The sequence below is a fragment of the Equus asinus genome, chromosome 3 (genome assembly GCF_041296235.1).
Source record: "Equus asinus isolate D_3611 breed Donkey chromosome 3, EquAss-T2T_v2, whole genome shotgun sequence".
In the NCBI taxonomy this organism is placed as follows: Eukaryota; Metazoa; Chordata; class Mammalia; order Perissodactyla; family Equidae; genus Equus; species Equus asinus.
The window spans coordinates 78,902,365-78,921,943 of record NC_091792.1 but is presented as its reverse complement, the minus strand read 5'-3'; the positions used below and the strand labels follow the sequence as shown (position 1 = coordinate 78,921,943).

Sequence of the window (19,579 nt, the reverse complement as noted above, 5' to 3'; positions counted from 1 at the left end):
TGTTGGCCATCTGTATATCCTCCTTGCAGAAATGTCTGTTTATATCCTCTGCCCATTTTTTTATTGGATTGTTCATTTTTTTCTTGTTGAGTTGTATGAGTTCTTTAAATATTTTGGAAATTAACCCCTTGTCAGATGTATGATTTCTAAATACTTTCTCCCAGTTGGTGGGTTGTCTTTTTGTTTTGTTCATGGTTTCCTTTGCCTTGAAGAAGGTTTTTAGTCTGATGCAGTCACATTTGTTTATTTTTTCTTTTGTTTCCCATGCCTGAGTAGACACAGTATGCAAAAAGATACTGCTAAGACTGATGTCAAAGAGTATACTGCTTATATTTTCTTCTAGGAGTTTTATGGCTTCAGGTCTTACAGTCAAGCCTTTAATCCATTTGGAGTTGATTTTCTGTATGGTGTAAGGTAATGGTCTACTTTCATTCTTTTGCATGTGGCTGTCCCTTTTTTCCCAACACTATTTATTGAAGATATTTTCCTGTCTCCATTGTATGTTCTTGGCTCCTTTGTTGAAGATTAGCTGTCTGTAGATGTGTGGTTTTATTCCTGGGCTTTCAATTCTATTCCATTGATCTATGTATCTGTTTTTGTGCCAGTACCATGCTGTTTTGATTGCTATAACTTTGTACTGTATTTTAAAGTCAGGGATTGTGATAGCTACAGGTTTGTTCTTTCTTCCCAGGATTGCTTTGGCTGTTGGGGGTCTTTTGTTGTTCCATATAAATTTTTGGATTCTTTGTTGTACTTCTGTGAAGAATGTCATTGGGATTCTGGTTAGAATTGCATTGAATCTTGAGATTGCTTTAGGTAATATGGACATTTTAACTATGTTTATTCTTCCAATCCATGAGCATGGAATATCCTACCATTTTTTTATATCATCTTCAAATTCTTTAACAATGTCTTGTAGTTTTAAGTGTCTGGATCTTTCATCTCCTTAATTAAACTTATTCCTACACATTTTATTCTTTTTGTTGCAATTGTGAATGGGATGTGTTCTTGAGTTCTTTTTCTGCTACTTCATTATTAGTGTATAGAAATGCAAGTGATTTTTGTAAGTTGATTTTGTACCCTGCAACTTTGCTGTAATTGTTGATTATCTCTAATAGCTTTCTGGTAGATTCCTTAGGTTTTCTATACATAGGATCATGTCATCCACGAACAGCAAGAGTTTCACTTCTTCCTTCCCAATTTGGATACTTGTTATTTCTTTCTCTTGCCTAATTTCTCTGGCCAAAACCTCTAGTACTATGTTGAATAGGAGTGGCAAGAGTGGGCACCTTTGTCTTGTTCCTGTTCTCAGAAGGATGGCTTTCAGTTTTTATCCTTTGACTATGACCTTGGCTGTGGGTGTGTCATAGGTGGCCTGTATTATGTTATTATGTACTTTCCTTCTATACTAATTTTATTGAGAGTTTTTATCATAAATGATGTTGGATCTTGTCGAATACTTTCTGTGCATTTATTGAGATGATCACGTGATTTTTATTTCTCATTTTGTTAATGTGGTGCATCACACTGATTGATTTGCAGATGTTGAACCATCCCTGCGTCCCTGGAATAAATCCCACATGATCATTGTGAATGATCCTTTTTAATGTATTGCTGTATTTGGTTTGCCAATATTTTGTTGAGGATTTCTGCATCTATGTTCATCAGTGATATTTGCCTGTCATTTTCCTTCTGTGTGTTGTCCTTGTCTGGCTTTGGGATCAGGGTGATGTTGGCTTCATAGAATGAGTTAGGAAGCATTCCATCTTCTTCAATTCTTTGGAATAGTTTGAGAAGGATAGGTACTAAATCTTCTCTGAATGTTTGGTAGAATTCTCTAGAGAAGCCATCTGGTCCTGGACTTCTGTTTTTTGGGGGAGGTTTTTGATTATTGTTTCAATCTCTTTACTTGTGATTGGTCTATTCAGATTCTCTATTTCTTCTTGATTCAGTTTTGGGATCTTGTTTGAGTCTAACAATTTATCCATTTCTTCCAGATTGTCCAATTTGTTGGCATATAGTTTTTCATAGTATTCTCTTATAATCCTTTGCATTTCTGTGGTATCTGTTATAATTTCTCCTCTTTCGTTTCTAATTTTATTGGTTTGAGCCTTCTCTCTTTTTTTTCTTAGTCTGGCTGAGGGTTTGTCAATTTTGTTTATCTTCTCAAAGAATCAGCTCTTAACTTTATTGATCCTTTATACTGCTTTTTGGTCTCTATTTCATTGATTGCTGCTCTAATTTTTATTATTTCTCTCCTTTTCCTGCCTTTGGGCTTTGTTTTTCTCTTTCTAGTTCTGTTAGGTATAGTTTAAGATTACTTATTTGAGATTTCTCTGATTTGTTGAGTTGAGCTTGTTTTGCTATGAATTTCCCTCTTAGAACTGCTTTCGCCACAACCGATAAGGGTTGGTACAATGTATTTTCTCTTTCATTTGTCTCCAGGTATTTTTTGATTTCTTCATTGATCAAATTGTTGTACACTAGCATGTTATTTAGTCTCCATGTATTTGTGACTTTCCCAGCTATTTTCTTGTAGTTGATTTCTGGTTTCATAGCATTGTAGCTGGAAAAGATGCTTGATATGATTTCAATCTTCTTAAATTAATTGAGGCTTGCCTTGTTTCCCAATATGTGGTCTATCTTTGAAAATGTTCCATGTGCACTTGAGAAGAATGTGTATTCTGCTGTTTTTGGATGGACTGTTCAATACATTTCTGTCAAGTCCGTCTGGTCTAGTGTTTCACTTAAGTTCACTATTTCTTTGTTGAATTTCTGTCTGGATGATCTATACGTTGATGTAAATTGGGTGTTGAGGTCCCCTACTTTTATTGTGTTGCTGTTAATTTCTCCCTTTAGGTCTGTTAATAGTTGCTTTATATACTTTGGTGCTCCTGTGTTAGATGCATATATATTCATAAGTGTTATGTTCTCTTGGTGGAATGTCCTGTTTATCATTATATACTGTCCCTCTTTCTCTCTCATTGTCTTTTTTATCTTCAAGTCTACTTTGTCTAAGTATGGCAACACCTGCTTTCTTTTGATAGCCATTTGCTTGGAGTATCATCTTCTATCCCTCCACTCTGAGCCTGTGTTTGTCTTTAGAGCTGAGATGTGTTTCCTGGAGGCAGCATATTGTTGAGTCTTGTTCTTTAATCCATCCATCCACTCTGTGTCTTTTGATTGGAGAATTCAATCCATTTACATTTAGAATGATTTTTGATATTTGAGGGCTTAATATTGCCATTTTATCTCTTGTTTTCTGGTTGTTCTATATTTCCCTTGTTTCTCTTCCCTAGTGTTTCTGACTGCCATTTCAGTTTGGTGGTTTTCTGTGATGGTTTTCTTAGTTTTCTCTTTATTTATGATTTGTGTCTCTGCTCTGAGTTTTTTTTTAGTGGTTACCATGAAGTTTGTATAAAAGACCTTGTAGATAAGATAGTCCATTTTCTGATAGCCTCTTATCTCCATTAGCCTAAGTAGGTTCCAACCCGTTCCACTTCCCCTTCTAAGTTATTGTTCTCATAAATTATTCTGTTTTGTGTTGTGGGTTTGTGATTAAAGTGAAGTGTTTATATTTATTTTTGGTGCTTTCCTTCTATTTATTTCTTATGTTATAATTAAGAGTTTGCTAACCTGTTTTGGTAGCTGCAATTTTCTGATTTTCTCTATTTATCTCCTTGCTCGAGGCTTTGTAAACCTTTGCCTTTTTGTTTCAGGTACGAGGGCATCCTTGACCATTTCTTGTGAGGGATGTCTAGTGGCAATGAACTCCCTCAGCTTTCATTTATCTTGGAAAGCTTTTATTTCTCCATCATATCTGAAGGATAATTTCACTGGATAGAGTATTCTTGGCTGAAAGTTTTGGTCTTTCAGTATTTTTAATATATCATTCCAATCTCTCTTAGACTGTAAGGCTTCTGCTAATAAATCCACTGAAAACCTGGTGGGGGTTCCTTTGTATGTTATTTTCTTCTCTCTTGCTGCTCTTAATATTTTTTGTCATTGACTTTTGCCAGTTTTACTATTATATGCCTTGGAGAAGGTCTTTTTGCATTGATGTAATTGGGAGTTCTATTGACTTCATATACTCATAAGTCCAGTTCTTTCCCCAGGTTTGGGGAATTCTCAGCTATTATTTCTTTGAACAAGCTTTCTGCTCCTTTCTCCCTCTCTTCTCCCACTGGAATACCTATAATCCTTATGTTGCATTTCCGAATTGAGTTGGATATTTCTCAAAGAGTTTCTTCATTTTTTTAAATCTTAGTTCTCTCTTCTCCTTCACCCAAACCATTTCTATATTTCTGTCCTCTAAATTACTAATTCTTTCCTCCATAATGTCAGATCTGTATTTTAATGTTTGTAGATTGTTTTTTCATCTCATTGAGTTCTTCCTCTCCAGAATTTGTTTGATTTTTTCCTTAGAGTTTCAATCTCTTTGGTGAAGAATTCTTTCTGCTCATTAATTTTATTTCTGAGTTCATTGATCTTTCTGAGTTTTCTTATAACTTGTTGAGCTTCTTTATGACAACTATTTTGAATTCCCTGTCATTTAGATTGTAAATTTCTGTGAGTTCAAGATTGGTTTCTGGAGACTTGTCATTTTCCTTCTGCTCTGGAGTGTTACTGTAGTTCTTCATGGTATTTGATGATGTGATCCTTTGCTGGATTCCACTCGCCACCCCTGGGGGGGCAGAAGCTGTGTTTTATAAACCTGCCAAGTCTGCTGGAAGTTGTGCCGATAGGAGTCTTCTGTGTTTGCCTGCTGGTTGCAGCCACTTAGTGGGTCACACATGCACGTGCAGGCACTGTGGTGTGGAACCACTGCCTGGGCCGGAGTCCAGCTGAGCTGTTGCACTAGGGGGAGGGGAGGAGAAGGGCTCTTTCTTTTACACATGTGGACCCACTCTGCACTCACGGGCGTTTTGCCTGGGCTGCTGTGCTTAGTGGCTGAGCCAAACCACTTGTTGTGGAGCATTCCCAAAGGCTGGGCTGCAACTCTAAAAGCAAGAGTGTTTGCATGCAGGCCTGCCTGCTCCCCCACCTCCTCTTACAGTTATGCACTGGCTGCTGTGTGAGGACCCACAACCTAGATCACTGCCACTGGGGAGGGAAAGGGGATCTGCTCACCTCCTTCTACTGCTTCCCAGGGATCCAGTACCCCCATCTACAGATGTATGGCTGTATATATCTCTCAGGGGTCCTCTTGGACTTTATATGGAATCTTCTGTTGGTTAATGAATGTTCGTTGGTTGTAACTTAGAAGGGAGAGACTAAGGGAACATTTCACTCTGCCATGATGCTGAAGTCACTCTGACTTGCTTCTTTTTCACTGTTTCTATTTTTCTGTTGTGAATGAGTATCTTCCCACTCATTACAACTATGCCTATCTTTAGCACGTGAAATGTAGTTATAATGGCTGCTTTAACATCTTTGTCTGATAATTCCAACATCTGTGTCACTTTGGCTTGGCATCTGTTGATTTTCTTTCCCCGTAAGACAATAATTTCCTGATTCTTCATATGTCAAGTACTTCTGAGTAATCTTGGACATTTTGTTGTGTAGACTCTGGATCCTATTAAAATCCTCTGAGGAATATTTAAACATTTTTTGTTTGTTTCAGCAGGCAATCAACTTGGTTAGATGCAGACCATAAACTCTCTCTTATTTTCTGTAGGCAATGGTCCTCACCTCAGTTGTTTCAAAAGCCTTTGCTATGTTGCCTTTGGTCTGCCCCATGCATGAGTCACTCAGGGGTTAGTCTGTGACTGGGGCAATGGTTCTTTTCTACATTTACTTCAGTTCGTAAAGCCATTGCTATGCTGATTTTGGCCTGTCTGATGCACACACAGCTGGAGGTGACCTAAAGATACTTGGTTGGATTCATACATAGAATTAAGGAGCTCCATTCCCTAGCTTTCTCTTGTCTTGAATCCATGCCTCCCCAACCTCTGACACATACTCTATTTCTCAAGGTCATTTTTCCTGCTTTCGCTAATCAGAAAATGAGGTTTTTCTCTGCATTTAGCTGCCCATAATGCCATAAATGTGGCTTCCCTTGGGGAAAAGCTGCTACAGAGAAAAAAAACAACAATAAGGATTCCTCACACTCTCTTTAGACTGTAGGGTCTATTTTCCCAGACCTTCAGGCCATAAAAACAGGTTTTCTATTATAGTTTTGGCCTCCTCTGCTGTCCTTGCACAGTTGCATGACTGGGGTCTGCCTTCAGGTCAAAGATGCAAGAGCAAGAAAAATTCACCCTTGTGGTTTTGACTTTTCTTCACAATCCACCTGCTGCTGTTTACTTTTCAGAGTCTTCAGGTAGTTCCCTTTGCATTTTATCCAGAGTTTTTGGTTGCAAGCAGTGGAAAAGAGGTCATAGTGGGCCTATTCCAACACTGGAAGGCTGTGTGCTCCATGAGAGGAGGGACCATATCTGGTTTTACCCTTTATCTAGATAGTACTTAGCAGATGGTAGGCACTTAATACATATATGTGGAATAAACACTGAGTGAACCGAGAATAAAAAAGTGCCAGATGCTTGAAATGACAACAAAAATAAAAAACACTCTGCATAGTTAACAAGAAAGGCATATTTGGCAGAAGAGTAAGAGATTCTAACACCAAGAATAGGCTTTTCAAATACATCAAGAAAAAGAAAGCAAATTATGGAAAGACTAAGATCTTTAATGATTATGCTGTAAAGACAGATAAGGAATCAACAGGACAACTTAGGAAAAGGTTCTACTCTTATAGAACAAAAACTTAGGAGTGGAAGTTTTGAAGAACTAGGACCCTGGCTAGGGTAGAATTTTGGTACCACTTTAATGGAGGAAGTTGAAGAAGAAAAGCCAGACACTTGAGTGATGTGGGGTCAGAAGCAGGATGGACAGGATATATCGGCCTTAGCTCTCTCCCCATTGCCCCTTTCTCTCTTCTTTAATACTGTGCCTGTCCACTTTCTTCTCTGACCAATTTTTAAAATGCCTATTTCCTTAATATAGCATAAATTTTGTAATTTAAAAGGTAGATAAACTCATGAATTTTACCTGTCTCTTAATAACTGGGTTTTTTTAGGGGTCAATTTTTGATAGAAAAAAATTGATAGAAAAACATCTTATCAATAGCTCTATGCAATTATTTGAGAGAAATTTGATATAAGCAAAAGCCTACCTGTATAACTCAGAAGTAACTGGTAATCCAGATGTCTAAGGGTTCCAGTGACAGTATCCTGTTAGGAGACGTCTCACTATATGTCTAGATAGTTGTCATAATGGAAAGAATGAGGGTTTTGAAATCAGAAATATACTAGTTGCATGATCTCGGGTACATTATCATCCATCATCATCTTTTAGTGGGCACAGTACTACCTATGTTTCTTATTTTGTACTCACAGCTAGAGAAAGCAGAATTAAATTTGAGGACAGCCAACCAAGTGTGAGTTTACTGGACATCATGGCAGTCTACTTGTATGCTAACAAAAAGGAGACTTCAGAGTGATTTATATTCCAGTACCTTACATTTATGATCACCTCAGTTTGTGAATTTTATTTTACGCTATATTTATTTCAATAAGCTTCTTTTTTTTTCTGCTCCCTGCCCCCCAAGTCCCCCAACTATGTAGTTGTATATTTTAGTTGTCGGTCCTTCTAGTTGTGGCATGTGGGATGCCGCCTCAGCGTGGCCTGATGAGCGGTGCCATGTCCGCGCCCAGAATCTGAACTGGCAAAACCCTGGGCCGCCGAAGTGGAGCGCGTGAACTTAACCATTCGGCCACAGGGCCGGCCCCTCAATAAGCTTCTTAAAATCCTTTTTGGAATGAGGTAGAGTATAAATACATACTACATATCGTGTTATTATGGGGGTAAAGTAAGATGATTGTACAGACCATAGCAAAAGCTATGGTCCTCAATTGGTCATTTTTATTAGAAATATGTACTGTTATCATATTGCTAAGTTTTGCTTGTAAAGTAGTGTAAAATTTTGATAGATTTAGAGGTCCTGTTTTCACCTGGTTTTATTAGAAAGGCTCTTTGTACATATTAATAATGGATACTGTGGTATTGTCAAAAGAGTTGGGCAATTAAGCTCTCTGCTTTTAACTTGCTACATAGTATTGATTGAGTTTCTTGCCAGTTCACCTCCTTGTACCTCAGTTTCACAGCTATAAAAAGCGATAGGGAGGGAGGATGGTAGGTGACCTAAGGGCTTTATCAGTTTTAAGTCCATGCTTCTATTCTCTTACAGTAAAGAAACAGGGTAAGAGCATTCCAATATATGCTGTTTGGGAACGTCACATCTTATGTAAACGTCATGTATGTATACATGTATATCACTTAATAAAAACAACTTCTTTCTTTCCCTGGTGTGTTGTACTATATACTGTACTTTGGGCTTATCTTTTTGGAGCAATGTTGTGCAATAGTGACATCTAGTGACTATGCCACATATCATTCAGCAAAAATTTATGGCCAATTTTTAGCTCTCTAAAAGTGGATTCTCTTTGAGGCTTAGCTAAACACTTTAAAATCATTCCTCATCTCTCCCTCCTCTAGATTTAAGAAATACCAATTAAATTTGGCAGTAGCACTACTAATTGGATACATAATAACTGAAATTTCCTTCAAAAAATCATAATGCGTACAGCACTAAGTAGAAACCATTCTTGGGGCCAGCCCGGTGGTGCAGTGGTTAAGTGTGCACGTTCTGCTTCGGCGGCCCGGGGTTCACTGGTTCGGATCCCGGGTGTGGACATGGCACCGCTTGACAAGCCGTGCTGTGGTAGGTGTCCCACACATAAAATAGAGGAAGATGGGCATGGATGTTAGCTCAGGGCCAGCCTTCCTCTGCAAACAGAGGAGGATTAGCAGCAGTTAGCTGAGGGCTAATCTTCCTTGGGAAAAAAAAAAAAGAAACTATTCTAAGTGAGACTGCAACTTTTTTCCTCCCATTGAGAGTGGTAGAACTGGGTTTGGAGTTCAGGTGTGTTTCAATGTGTAGTTCACGTCCTCAGCCACTATACATCGCTGACACATAATAGTCATTTAACATATATTTATTAAATGAATGTTCGGTAAACATGTGCATCAATTCTGTGTTTGTGAGGCTGTATTCCTTTGAAGTCTTTGGAACTGTTGCTGTCTTTCAGACAAGTCTGAGTTTACATCAAAGGTCATCAACTAAAAACAACTACAGTATAAATCTTTTAACAAATGAATTTGAGAGTCATACCCACAAACAGAATATTCTTTATAAAGAGCATTCAAACTAGATCTATTTTTTCTTTTTTAAGATAATGACTAGCTGGCATTATTGTTCAATCAGAAAAATACAACTCTGGGCAAAACTACTATTCCAATTCAAATAGACTTTGCTACTGTTAAAATTCCTATAGTATTTGGTGTTTGTTCTCAATAATCAGATATTATCTTGAATTTATATTCTTTTCAAGTGCCTAGATCTTGTTTCCACAATAAAATGGCATTCCACGGTTCAGAGTATGCTTTATATTATTCTCTTTCCCTTAGCACCAAACACATTGGTTTTTCTCACCTATAGAACAGTTGCCAACAACTTACCCAGAATCTGTTTTCCACAACATGGCACAAACTATCTTGTCAGCTTTCTCTTGAGTTCTCTGGACCCTGCATTTCAGTCAATTAAACTGTTACATGTTCTCCCACGCATTATTTGTTTTCTTTTATTTGCTCGGAATACCTTCCCACCGCATCTCTTCTTTGTAAATGATATCTGTCTATCGCTTGAGGGTCACTCCAAGGAAAGCTTCCTGCAGGTGTACCACCAAACTGGCAGTCGTCTTCCCCTTTGGAATTCTTACATCATTTTGTCACTTGCTCTGTCTTCCTTCTCCCTCTGCTTGTCCCTTCTTGGTCTTCTTTACAGGCTTCTTTTCCTCTGTCCATTCCTCAATGCGCACTGAAATGTTAGACTTCCTCGGCATTCTGCCCTATGCCCTCTTCTCTTCTTGCTCTCCATACATTTCTTAAGCAATGTATTTCACTCCTGTGGCTCTAATGGTGACCAGTATGCTAATGAGCCTGGCCTAGAGAAGCTCTCTTGAGATTCTGACTAGCATATTTAACTATTCATTGGATATCTCTACCTGATTGTCTTTACAAGTATCTTAAGCTCAACATACGCACAACTGAATTCAAGACCTTTCCCCACCAAACCTATTCCTTCTTCAGAGAATTTCCTGTCTTAGAGATTGGAGCCACCATCTACCTAGTTGCTCAAACTAGAAACCGAGGAGTCATTCCTTCTATGCACTACCCCTCCTTGCTGACATCCACTGAGTTACTCGATCATGTTAAATCAGGCTCCTAAATATTTAAAAACTTTGTCCATCTCTCTCCATATAAATTGCCATTATTTCAGTCCAGGCCATAAGCACCTTTCCCCCAAAACACCATAAGGGCCTCCAGTCTTGGTCCTCCCCAGTGGAATTTCCACAATCCAGAGTAATCTTCTAAAATGTAGGGCAATTATGAGAACTTCCTGCTTAATATTCATCAATGGCTTCCCATAGAAGAAAAATGTCCAAATTCCTTAAACATAGCTTACAGAGCCCTCTGTAATAAGGGCTAACCTTGTCCCTGCCTATCTCTTCATTCTTCACTTGACATTCTAAACTTCAGGCATATGAAATTTCAGTTCTTCAAACTTGCCATGCATCACATCTCTGAGACTTTACATTCTGTATGCTGCCTTCTAACCCCACACCCCTGCTTTTTGCTCAGCAAACTCTATGTCAGTGTAAGAAGTCCTTCTTGTGGAAGCTCTCTTCACTTTGCATTCTTTTTTTTTTTTTTTTTTGGGGTGAGGAAGATTGGCCCTGAGCCAATATCTGTTGCCAATCTTCCTCTTTTTGCTTGAGGAAGATTGCCACTGAGCTAACATCTGTGCCAGTCTTCCTGTATTTTGTATCTGGGATGCTGCCACACCATGGTTTGATGAGCAGTGTATAGGTCCATGCCTGGGATCCGAACTTGTGAACCCCAGGCCACCGAAGGGGAGTGTGCAAACTTAAGCATTATGCCACCTGGCCGGCCCCCAGGATGCATCCTTATCATAGCATCTACCCCTTCTCACAGCATCCACCTTACTACTGTAATTGCTTGTTTAACTATTATCATTCTTTTATTTGACAAATATTCACTGAGAGTCCGCTATGTCACTGGTACTGCATTCTCCTCTGCATATAGAATTTAGTCAATTCAGGGTATTGTGTAAGCACATAAGGTATGTGGGAGACGGTCCAAGAAATGTCTCTTAATGACTTGCATTTCCATCTATTTCCCTACCAGATTAAATTTCATAATCATTTCCGAGTTCTTTGAATTACCTAACACAGTGGATGGTAGATAAATATCTAATCTCATTAACTGTTGGATTTTAAACATATACAAACAATTTTTGCATTGTAAGAGGACTGCACCCAGCCATTACTTTCTACCTAGCAGAGTTTTTCTTTGATATCACTTTGGATATAATGGAGTGTAAACACTTAGGCAAACTTCTGCAGTGAAAAACGTGAGCCTCAGTATCAGAACAGTGTAATAATGCTGCCGCTTACTAGGCTGTGTCCATGGCCAAGAGCCTTAACCCCTCTGAGCCTCAGTTTCCTCATCTGAAAAAGTTAGTTACAAAGTCAAATGAGATATGAGAAAATAAAAGCATAGCACAAAATGTAAAGGGCTATCCAAATGCCATTATTACGATTGTTATTAGAGTGAACACAGATCAGGCCTCCCTGTCACTGGTCATCCCAGCTCTACAGGCAACGAGATTTCCAAATCTCATCCTTCACCTTCCCTTTATCATTTAAGAGGTAGGCTTCTGTACTTTAATAAACACATATTGATGGAAATGGTTAAAAAAAAAACACCCCACAACACCAGGAAAACCAAGCCAAAAAATTTAACAAGTAAATATTAAAGGGACAAGAGAGACAGAAGCACCAGCCTATGAAGTCTAGAATTTGGATATATGGACCAAAAAAAATCAGGCCACAATTACTTTTTTATTTTTATATTAACTAGAAGGGTAAGTGGCACAAAAGAGTAATGATCTGAATCACTTCTCAGTAAAATGGTAACCCACTGAGCTGCAAAGTCAGGAGATTGGGTTCAAGAACTAGTTTAGCTACGAACCTAACCACTAATCCCCAGGCAGTCTACCCACCCCACACTCTGGTCTTTCAGCTCCTGATCTCCTTGGCTCCTATCATCTTTTTTTCCACCCTATCTCAGCCACACACTCAGAAGGCCACAAATATCAAATGGCCACTCCATCGAGCCCAGCGATGCTACCATGCTCCTCTAGTATTACTATATACTGAATGTTTGTGTCTTCTCAAAATCCTTAGGCTGAAATCCTAACCCCCAACGTGATGGTGTTAGAAGGTGGGGCCTTTGGGAGGTGATTATGTGATGAGGGCAGAGCCCTCACGAATGGGATTAAGGCTCTTATTAAAAGAGACCCTGAGAGCTCCCTTGCCCCTTTTGGCCATCCATGGACCAGGAATTGGGCCCTCAGCAGACAGCAAATAGGCTGGCACCTTGATCTTGGACTTCCTAGCCTTTAGAAATAAATTTCTGTTGTTTAGGGGCCAGCCCCAGGGTTGAGTGGTTCGGTTCGTGTGCTCCACTTCAGTGGCCTGGGGTTTGCCAGTTTGGATCCGGGGTGTGGACCTATGATCAGGCCGTGCTGTGGCAGCATCCCACATAGAAGAACTAGAATGACCTATGACTAGCATATACAACTATGTCCTGGGGCTGTGGGGAGGAAAAAAGATAAAAGGAGGAAGACTGGCAACAGATGTTAGCTCAGGACCAATCTTCCTCACCAAAAAAGTATACTTAGAGAAAAAAAAATTCTTAAATTTCTGTTGTTTTATAAGCCTATGGTATTTTTATAACAGCGTCCCAGACTAAGACAAGTATGATTGCCTTCTGTCCTCCCAATGATTATTTTCTACTTTCCCTTTGCCCCTTAAACTGCCTACCCAAACATCCCTAGTCTCCTCTTACTGATCATGCTCATAATTCATTGAGAAAAAGTGAATCAATATCAGGCAGAAACTCTCTCACCTTCTAATCACTGAATCTACCCATCCACCTGCATCTCTACTTATACTCATTACCTTTCTTCCTATTACTGTACATTTTATGTTCCTATTTCTAAGCCAATACTTCATACAAGTTCCTTGGATCCTATCCCTTCTTGTTTCCTCAAAGACTTTACTCCTCTAATATACACATTCTCTGTTATACTATAATTTTTCCCCCTCTCTACTGGATCGTTCCCATCAGCCTTTTTATCCCCATCTTTAAGACCCTAATTTGACCCCACATATTCCTCTGTTACCTCCGTTTCTCAACTCTTCATAGTAAAGTATCTTGAGAAGTCTGTGCTATGTCCATTTCTTCATGTCACGTTTCGTCTTCATTGTGCTTGTCAGAGCACATCACCATATGTTGCCAAAATCCAATGGTCAGATCTCTTTATTTACGTGACTCTTCAGCATGTTTCAATACCATTGGCCATGCTTTGTTGTCTTGGCTTTTAAGTCATCATACTCTTCAGGTTTTCTTCACCAGATACTCCTTCTCCATCTCCTTTGGTTGCTTCTTTTCCTCGGCGTTACCTCTGATCATTGGAATACTCTACAAACACACTTTCTCTAGGTAGTTTTTCCTACATGCTGCTGACTCTCAACTTTTATCTTTCGTCCCTTACACAGAACTCGACTCCCAAATTACTTTAGATTTCTAATAAGCACATCAAACTTAAGGTGAGCAAAACAAGAATATACCCCCCCACACACACACACACACTATTTCTTCCCTAGTCTTTTCCATTTGGTAAAGGGCACAACCATCCACTCAAGCTCAAGATGAAAATCAGGAGCTCCCCTTTTTTTTCTCACCTCTATATTTAAAACATCATCAAGTCTGTAGGCTCTGCCTCCAAATCTATCTCACAGTCATCTACTTCCTACCACTTTAGCCCAAGCTACTGTCCTTCCTTCCTTCCTGGATTACTGCAAGTGTCTTCTGCTACTAATCTGCTCCCCATCCCTATGACCCATTCACCACATGACAGGTGGAACAAACCTTTTCATAAAGTAATCAGAGTACTCCCTTCCGAAACACTCTGTACTAGTTTCTCATCACACTTTACATACATTCCAAATGTATACCATGGGTATATTGCCATGGCTGATTCAGAGCACTACCTGATTTCGCCCCTCCCTATCTCTTCATGCTTATCCTGTACCGCTGTCTCTACATTCCAGCTACAGCGGTCTTTATGATGTTCCTTGAAAGAGTCAAGCTCTTTCATACCTTACGGCTTTTGCAATTGAAGTTCCCTTTACCTGAAATCCTCTGGCCCCAAATATTTCTGTGGCTGGCTTTTTTTAAAGATTTTTTAATTTTTTCCTTTTTCTCCCCAAAGCCCCCCGGTACATAGTTGTGTATTCTTCGTTGTGGGTTCTTCTAGTTGTGGCATGTGGGACGCTGCCTCAGCGTGGTCTGATGAGCAGTGCCATGTCCACGCCCAGGATTCGAACTAACGAAACACTGGGCCGCCTGCTGCGGAGTGCGCGAACTTAACCACTCGGCCACGGGGCCAGCCCCTGTGGCTGGCTTTTTTATATCACTGAGGCCAGCACAAATGTCAGCTCCTCAGAGAGGCCTTCCCTAACCAATCAATCTAAAGTAACCCCTCCCCTAGTCTTTCTCACTTCACACGGTTTTACTTCTTCACTGCACTCACCATTATCAACACTTCCTTGTTCATATATTACCTGTTTATTTTCTATCTTTGTTCACCAGAATTTAACCTCCATGAGAACAGGAATCTTACCAGTCTTCCTTACCGTTGTATTCACAACGCTTGGCAAAGCAGTAGATTCCTTAAAAAGATGTGACATATGCCCATCTCTGAGCAAGTCACTCAACTTCTCTGACTCATATTTGTGGGGCTACTATTGCTAGACTTAGCTCTGGGTGTCGGGATTACAAAGGTGAATAAGGCATGGCTCCTTGAGAATCTTATCCATTTATCTCTTCAACAAATATATACTGAATGCATATTTTACTATGTTCCAGGTCCTGTTCAATGTCATTATGTAGTTCCCTCTTCAGTAAAATGGAGTTTTGTTAACTAACTCTATCTCACAGAGTGTATAAACAGGATGAGTATGAAAATTATGCACAAAAAGAGGACTGCTATCAAAATGTTACCTTATATATTACTATCCCTGCACCTGCCTCTTTCTTTTTGTCTGGTAATGGGCAGGAGCTTATGACAAGAGAGAATCAACTGACAGAAACACAAGTATAAATTCTGGTACTCATAGAAAGTAACAAATATGAATAGCATTTCATAGGTTTTCATAATGTGCCAAACGACTAAGACGTTTTAGATGTGATAGTAATCTGTTAATTTTCTGCATTTGTATTGCACAAATAACAGTTCTATTTACCTCCCTGCGAAAAACCAGGGAGTAGGGTGTGGCCTCCCTCAGTGCCACCGGGCCAATCGCCCTCTCCATCACTGCGTCTGATCTGTCACAGACTACAGGGCACACTTGGAGGGCGTCAGGGGCCTGGCGTGGGCCTGCAGAGCTCTTGGGCGGCCTCCTAAATGATGCGCCTGACACACGGTGCATGTGCAACAGCTGTCCCATCCTCTAAACGCACTGAGCTACAGCGCGGTCCACTGTGAGAAAGCCAACACCGGGAGCGGGGCAGGGTCAAGGAGCACGGAGGAGCGCTCTCCCTGCATCAGCAGCCAATCCTGGGCCACGTCTCCAGTCACAGGCGCGCGTGAAGGCTCCTGTGCAGGTATTCACTATTTGTACAACAGGCTGCGCTGAATAAAATGGATTGTGCGGTCTGGACTGACAGACCCGCTTTTTTCTTACTTGTGAGTACCTGTAAGACGAGAGAGAGGAGGCAGCGAACAGGAGCAGCGATGCGAGGGACGCGAGGGCGTGAAGGACCGAGTCGGGGGAGAGGAGGGGTCCGCGGCTGTGCCCCGCGTCGTGGGGAGAAGACGGGCGCTCCCTCGAATGGAGGGGGAGCGGCGTTCCCGCGGCCGCCGGAAGGGACCAGCGCGGGGGACGAGGCGCTGGTGCCCCGGGGCCTGGAAAGGGGCAGTGTCGAGAAAAATGGACCCTACCTACAATTCCTTTAGCATCCCCCGCCGCCCCAGGAGCGGCCCTGGCACCCAGCAACCGCCGCGGAGACCGCGCGCCGCTCTGGCAGAAGCCGCCAGGAGCGGACCTCTGCGAGGGTCACGGGGCCAGGCTGAAGGCCGCGGGCGCGGCGGGGGCGGCGGGGCGGGGCGGGGCGGGTGGCGGCGGCGGGGCGGGGGCGGGGCCTGAGCGGGCGGGCCGGCCGGCGGGGCAGGGGGCAGGGGTCGGGGGTCGGGGGTCGGGGGCGGGGCCTGAGGGTGCAGGCCGGTGGGGGCGGGGCGGGGCTGGCGGCGGCGGCGCCTTCCAGTGCCTTGGCGGCCGCCTCGGCTTGAGGAGGCCTGGGTTCCAGGATCACCTGGGACCGCCTGATGTGTTTTCAGTCTTTTCTGACTATTGACCTACTGGGTTATACAAGTCCAGGGACAGAGTTGACGTCACAGAGCCCGTTAGCCAAAAAACAGCGCCAGGGGCTGCACGTGCCAGAAGTAATTTATCAAAACTCAGATCGTATTTCCCCTTAAATCAGCTTAAGTATAGTGCAATCGTAAAAGGGCATAGTCTGTGGGGTCATGACCGTCAGGGTTCAAAGTTCAGCGCTGCCACTTTTTAGCTATGGGACCACCGGCAATTACATGATCTCTTTGAGCTTCGGTTTTCTCACTGTAAAGGATGTGGTGGTGAGAATAAATGAATTGATACCTGGCAAGTGTCTGGAATAGGGCTTGGTACAAAGTAAACACAATATCCTGTTATCAGTATAGAACCTTTGGCTTTTCCCCCCTCACAAAATAACCTTCATAGGAAACAAATGAAAGCAGAACTGCTCTGGTTGAAGGTGGGCCCAGAAGCCTTGATTTCTCAATCCCAAAGGTTGTCTATAAGGTTCCTCTAATGGAATCTCCAAGCTTCCTAAAATATAGACAAAAACAACTATTATGGGAGAATATCCAAACTTCTTAGAAGGACAAACTGCTCTTTTGTATCTAATTTTTCTTGTGATAATCCGAACTTTTCCTCCTGCAGACAGTACTCCTTTTTGCCTCTGTGTTTTTTCTAGTTTGTCTATCGGCAGTGTTCTCTTTCTCCTTTTCCTATTTATCACTTAAGATCTGATTCAGATTACAACTCTTTCTTGGGTGACAATGAGAAATTCTCTTTTCATTGTAACCCCCTCCCACCTTCAGCATGGTGTAGACATCTCAGCAAAGATGGAAAGTTATTTTCCTCCTTGTTTTAGAAGAGTAGACAAAGTCTTTTGTGCTTATAGGGTTAAACGCTTTGTTCTCATGGTAGGGAAAGGGAAAGCAGGTAGATCCCCAAGGATACTGGGAGGAAGGACCTTTGAGAGAAGTCCGATGACCTCCAGGGCACGGCTCTGTGCCTCAGATGCAGTGGACTGCTGGAGGTGAAGTGCTTCCGGGTCCATCTAAAGAAGTGAAGGGCACATCAACAAATGGCGTTTTGGAATTCTCACCAGGTCAGAGGGCTCAGGCCAGATTTGAGTTAGTCAACTAACACTTGTGATGTTACTTGCTCCCAAAATGGCATGAAGCAATTCCCACCTGCTACGGAGAACTACAGAAATTATTTATATAGAAATACGTTCAGAAATGTTTAAAAAATAATGTCCTTCATTTATTTAAGGACAATGTGATGAACATCTAATAATGGATTAAACAACATCTAAAGAAACATCTGATATTTTTTCTCGTAAAAAATTAACAGCAACTTAAAAATAATTAAATTGTTTATATTAGCATCAATGCCATTGAAAGCAAAAAACTTCTGAGGAACAAGGAGAACCTTATTCATGACAGCATTTTTCAATAAATTTAATATGATGAAAATAGTTTTTTTTTTTAAAGATTGGCACCTGAGCTAACAACTGTTGCCGATCTTTTTTTTTTTTTTTCCCCTGCTTTATCTCCCCAAATCCCCCCTGGTACATAGGTGTATATCTTAGTTGCAGGTCCTTCTAGTTGTGGAGTTTGAGACGCCGCCTCAATGTGGCCTGACGAGCAGTGCCATGTCTGCGCCCAGGATCCAAACCAGCGAAACCCTGGGCCACCGCAGCAGAGCACGCAAACTTAACCACTCAGCCACGGGGCCGGCCCCAAAAATAGTTTTTAAAATATCTTCTATATAAATGGTTCTGTACTTCTGAAAGCACTTCAATAAAAATAGAAATTTGGCTAATGATATATTTGGTATGAATTAAGTGCCAATCTTCTCTTCCAGTCTTACCTCTCACTAATTCTATCAACCTTAAGTGTCAATCATTTACTATATCCTAAGCTTTACTGTTTTTAAACTTTGCTAATATACTGGCCCTCCACCTACTTAATCCTTTCTTCACCTTACTCCCTAATATTAACCCACCAATGCAAACCATAGCCACCCTTGAAGGTCCAATTCAAGTGTCATCTCCTTTAAGAAGTTCCCCTCACTCAGACTCTGAATCCTTCCTTTGGATTACAGCTATTTGTACATATTTTATTTTCTTGTAAGGTTCTTGGAGGCAAGTATCATGTCTCATTCATATTTGTATTCCCCACAGGGTCAATCTCCCAACTAGAATACAAGTTCCACCAAACAGAGCCCTTGACTATCATGTTCATCACTGTATTCCCCAGCAACCATAATGCCTGGCACATAGTAGGCATGTTATGAGAATATTTCGAGTGAGTGAATGAATGGATTTTAAAACATAAGTCTGTTTTAAAACATGTCTGTTTTATTCATTGCAAAGTGAATATTTGAATATTACCAGGTGAATAAATGATTTTTTTGGAAAGCTTAGCATTCATTATAGACAACAAAAATTCTTCAATATATATATCTTCACGGAACTCAAATATAAAGTATTTATGTTACCTTTCACCCAACTAATTCAGTGGATGATATATCTTTCTGAAAATAAGACACCTCCCAAAACTGTAAGAGCAAAATTTAAAAGAATCATAAAATGGGTGTTTACATTAAGAGTAGTTTCAGTTTTCTTCTTTGCACTTTTCTGTGTTCTAAATTTTCTGCAATGGAAATATATTATTTTGTAATCAGAAAAAAATAATATTATTTTTAAAGAATGTAATGGATGAGATCATTTGCAAATCTATGGCTGAGGAAATTTTGAGGACACTCAAATCTCATCAGGGTTATTTGGAGTTAATACTTAAAGAGCTGAAACTTAGTCTGCTTAAAAAAAAAAGAGCTTCTCAGAGGGAAGATGGATGACACCAGCCCTAGGAGAAAAGGGCACTGAAGAACAAGAATTTATTCTGTTTATCTAGCACCATCCTTGGAACTCTGACACCCCTGCTGTGGACTGAATTGTGTCGCAGCAAATTCTA

General features: G+C 40.8%; 1 protein-coding gene across 3 annotated transcripts in view; it reads right to left on the bottom strand.

The window, feature by feature from the left end:
- Positions 1–16,361, bottom strand: part of SLC9B1 (solute carrier family 9 member B1) — a 76,609-nt gene extending 60,248 nt beyond the window's left edge. The window contains exons 1-2 of one of the 3 annotated variants that reach the window (XM_070506520.1): positions 16,214–16,347; positions 7,175–7,258 (exon numbers count right to left, since the gene is read on the bottom strand). The gene's annotated coding sequence lies outside the window, so the exon portion shown is untranslated. Of the gene's footprint in view, positions 1–7,174; positions 7,259–15,966 lie in introns of all 3 variants that reach the window. The other 2 variants (XM_070506518.1, XM_070506519.1) reach the window with 2 other exon arrangements.
- Between the last annotated feature and the right edge of the window lie 3,218 nt (positions 16,362–19,579).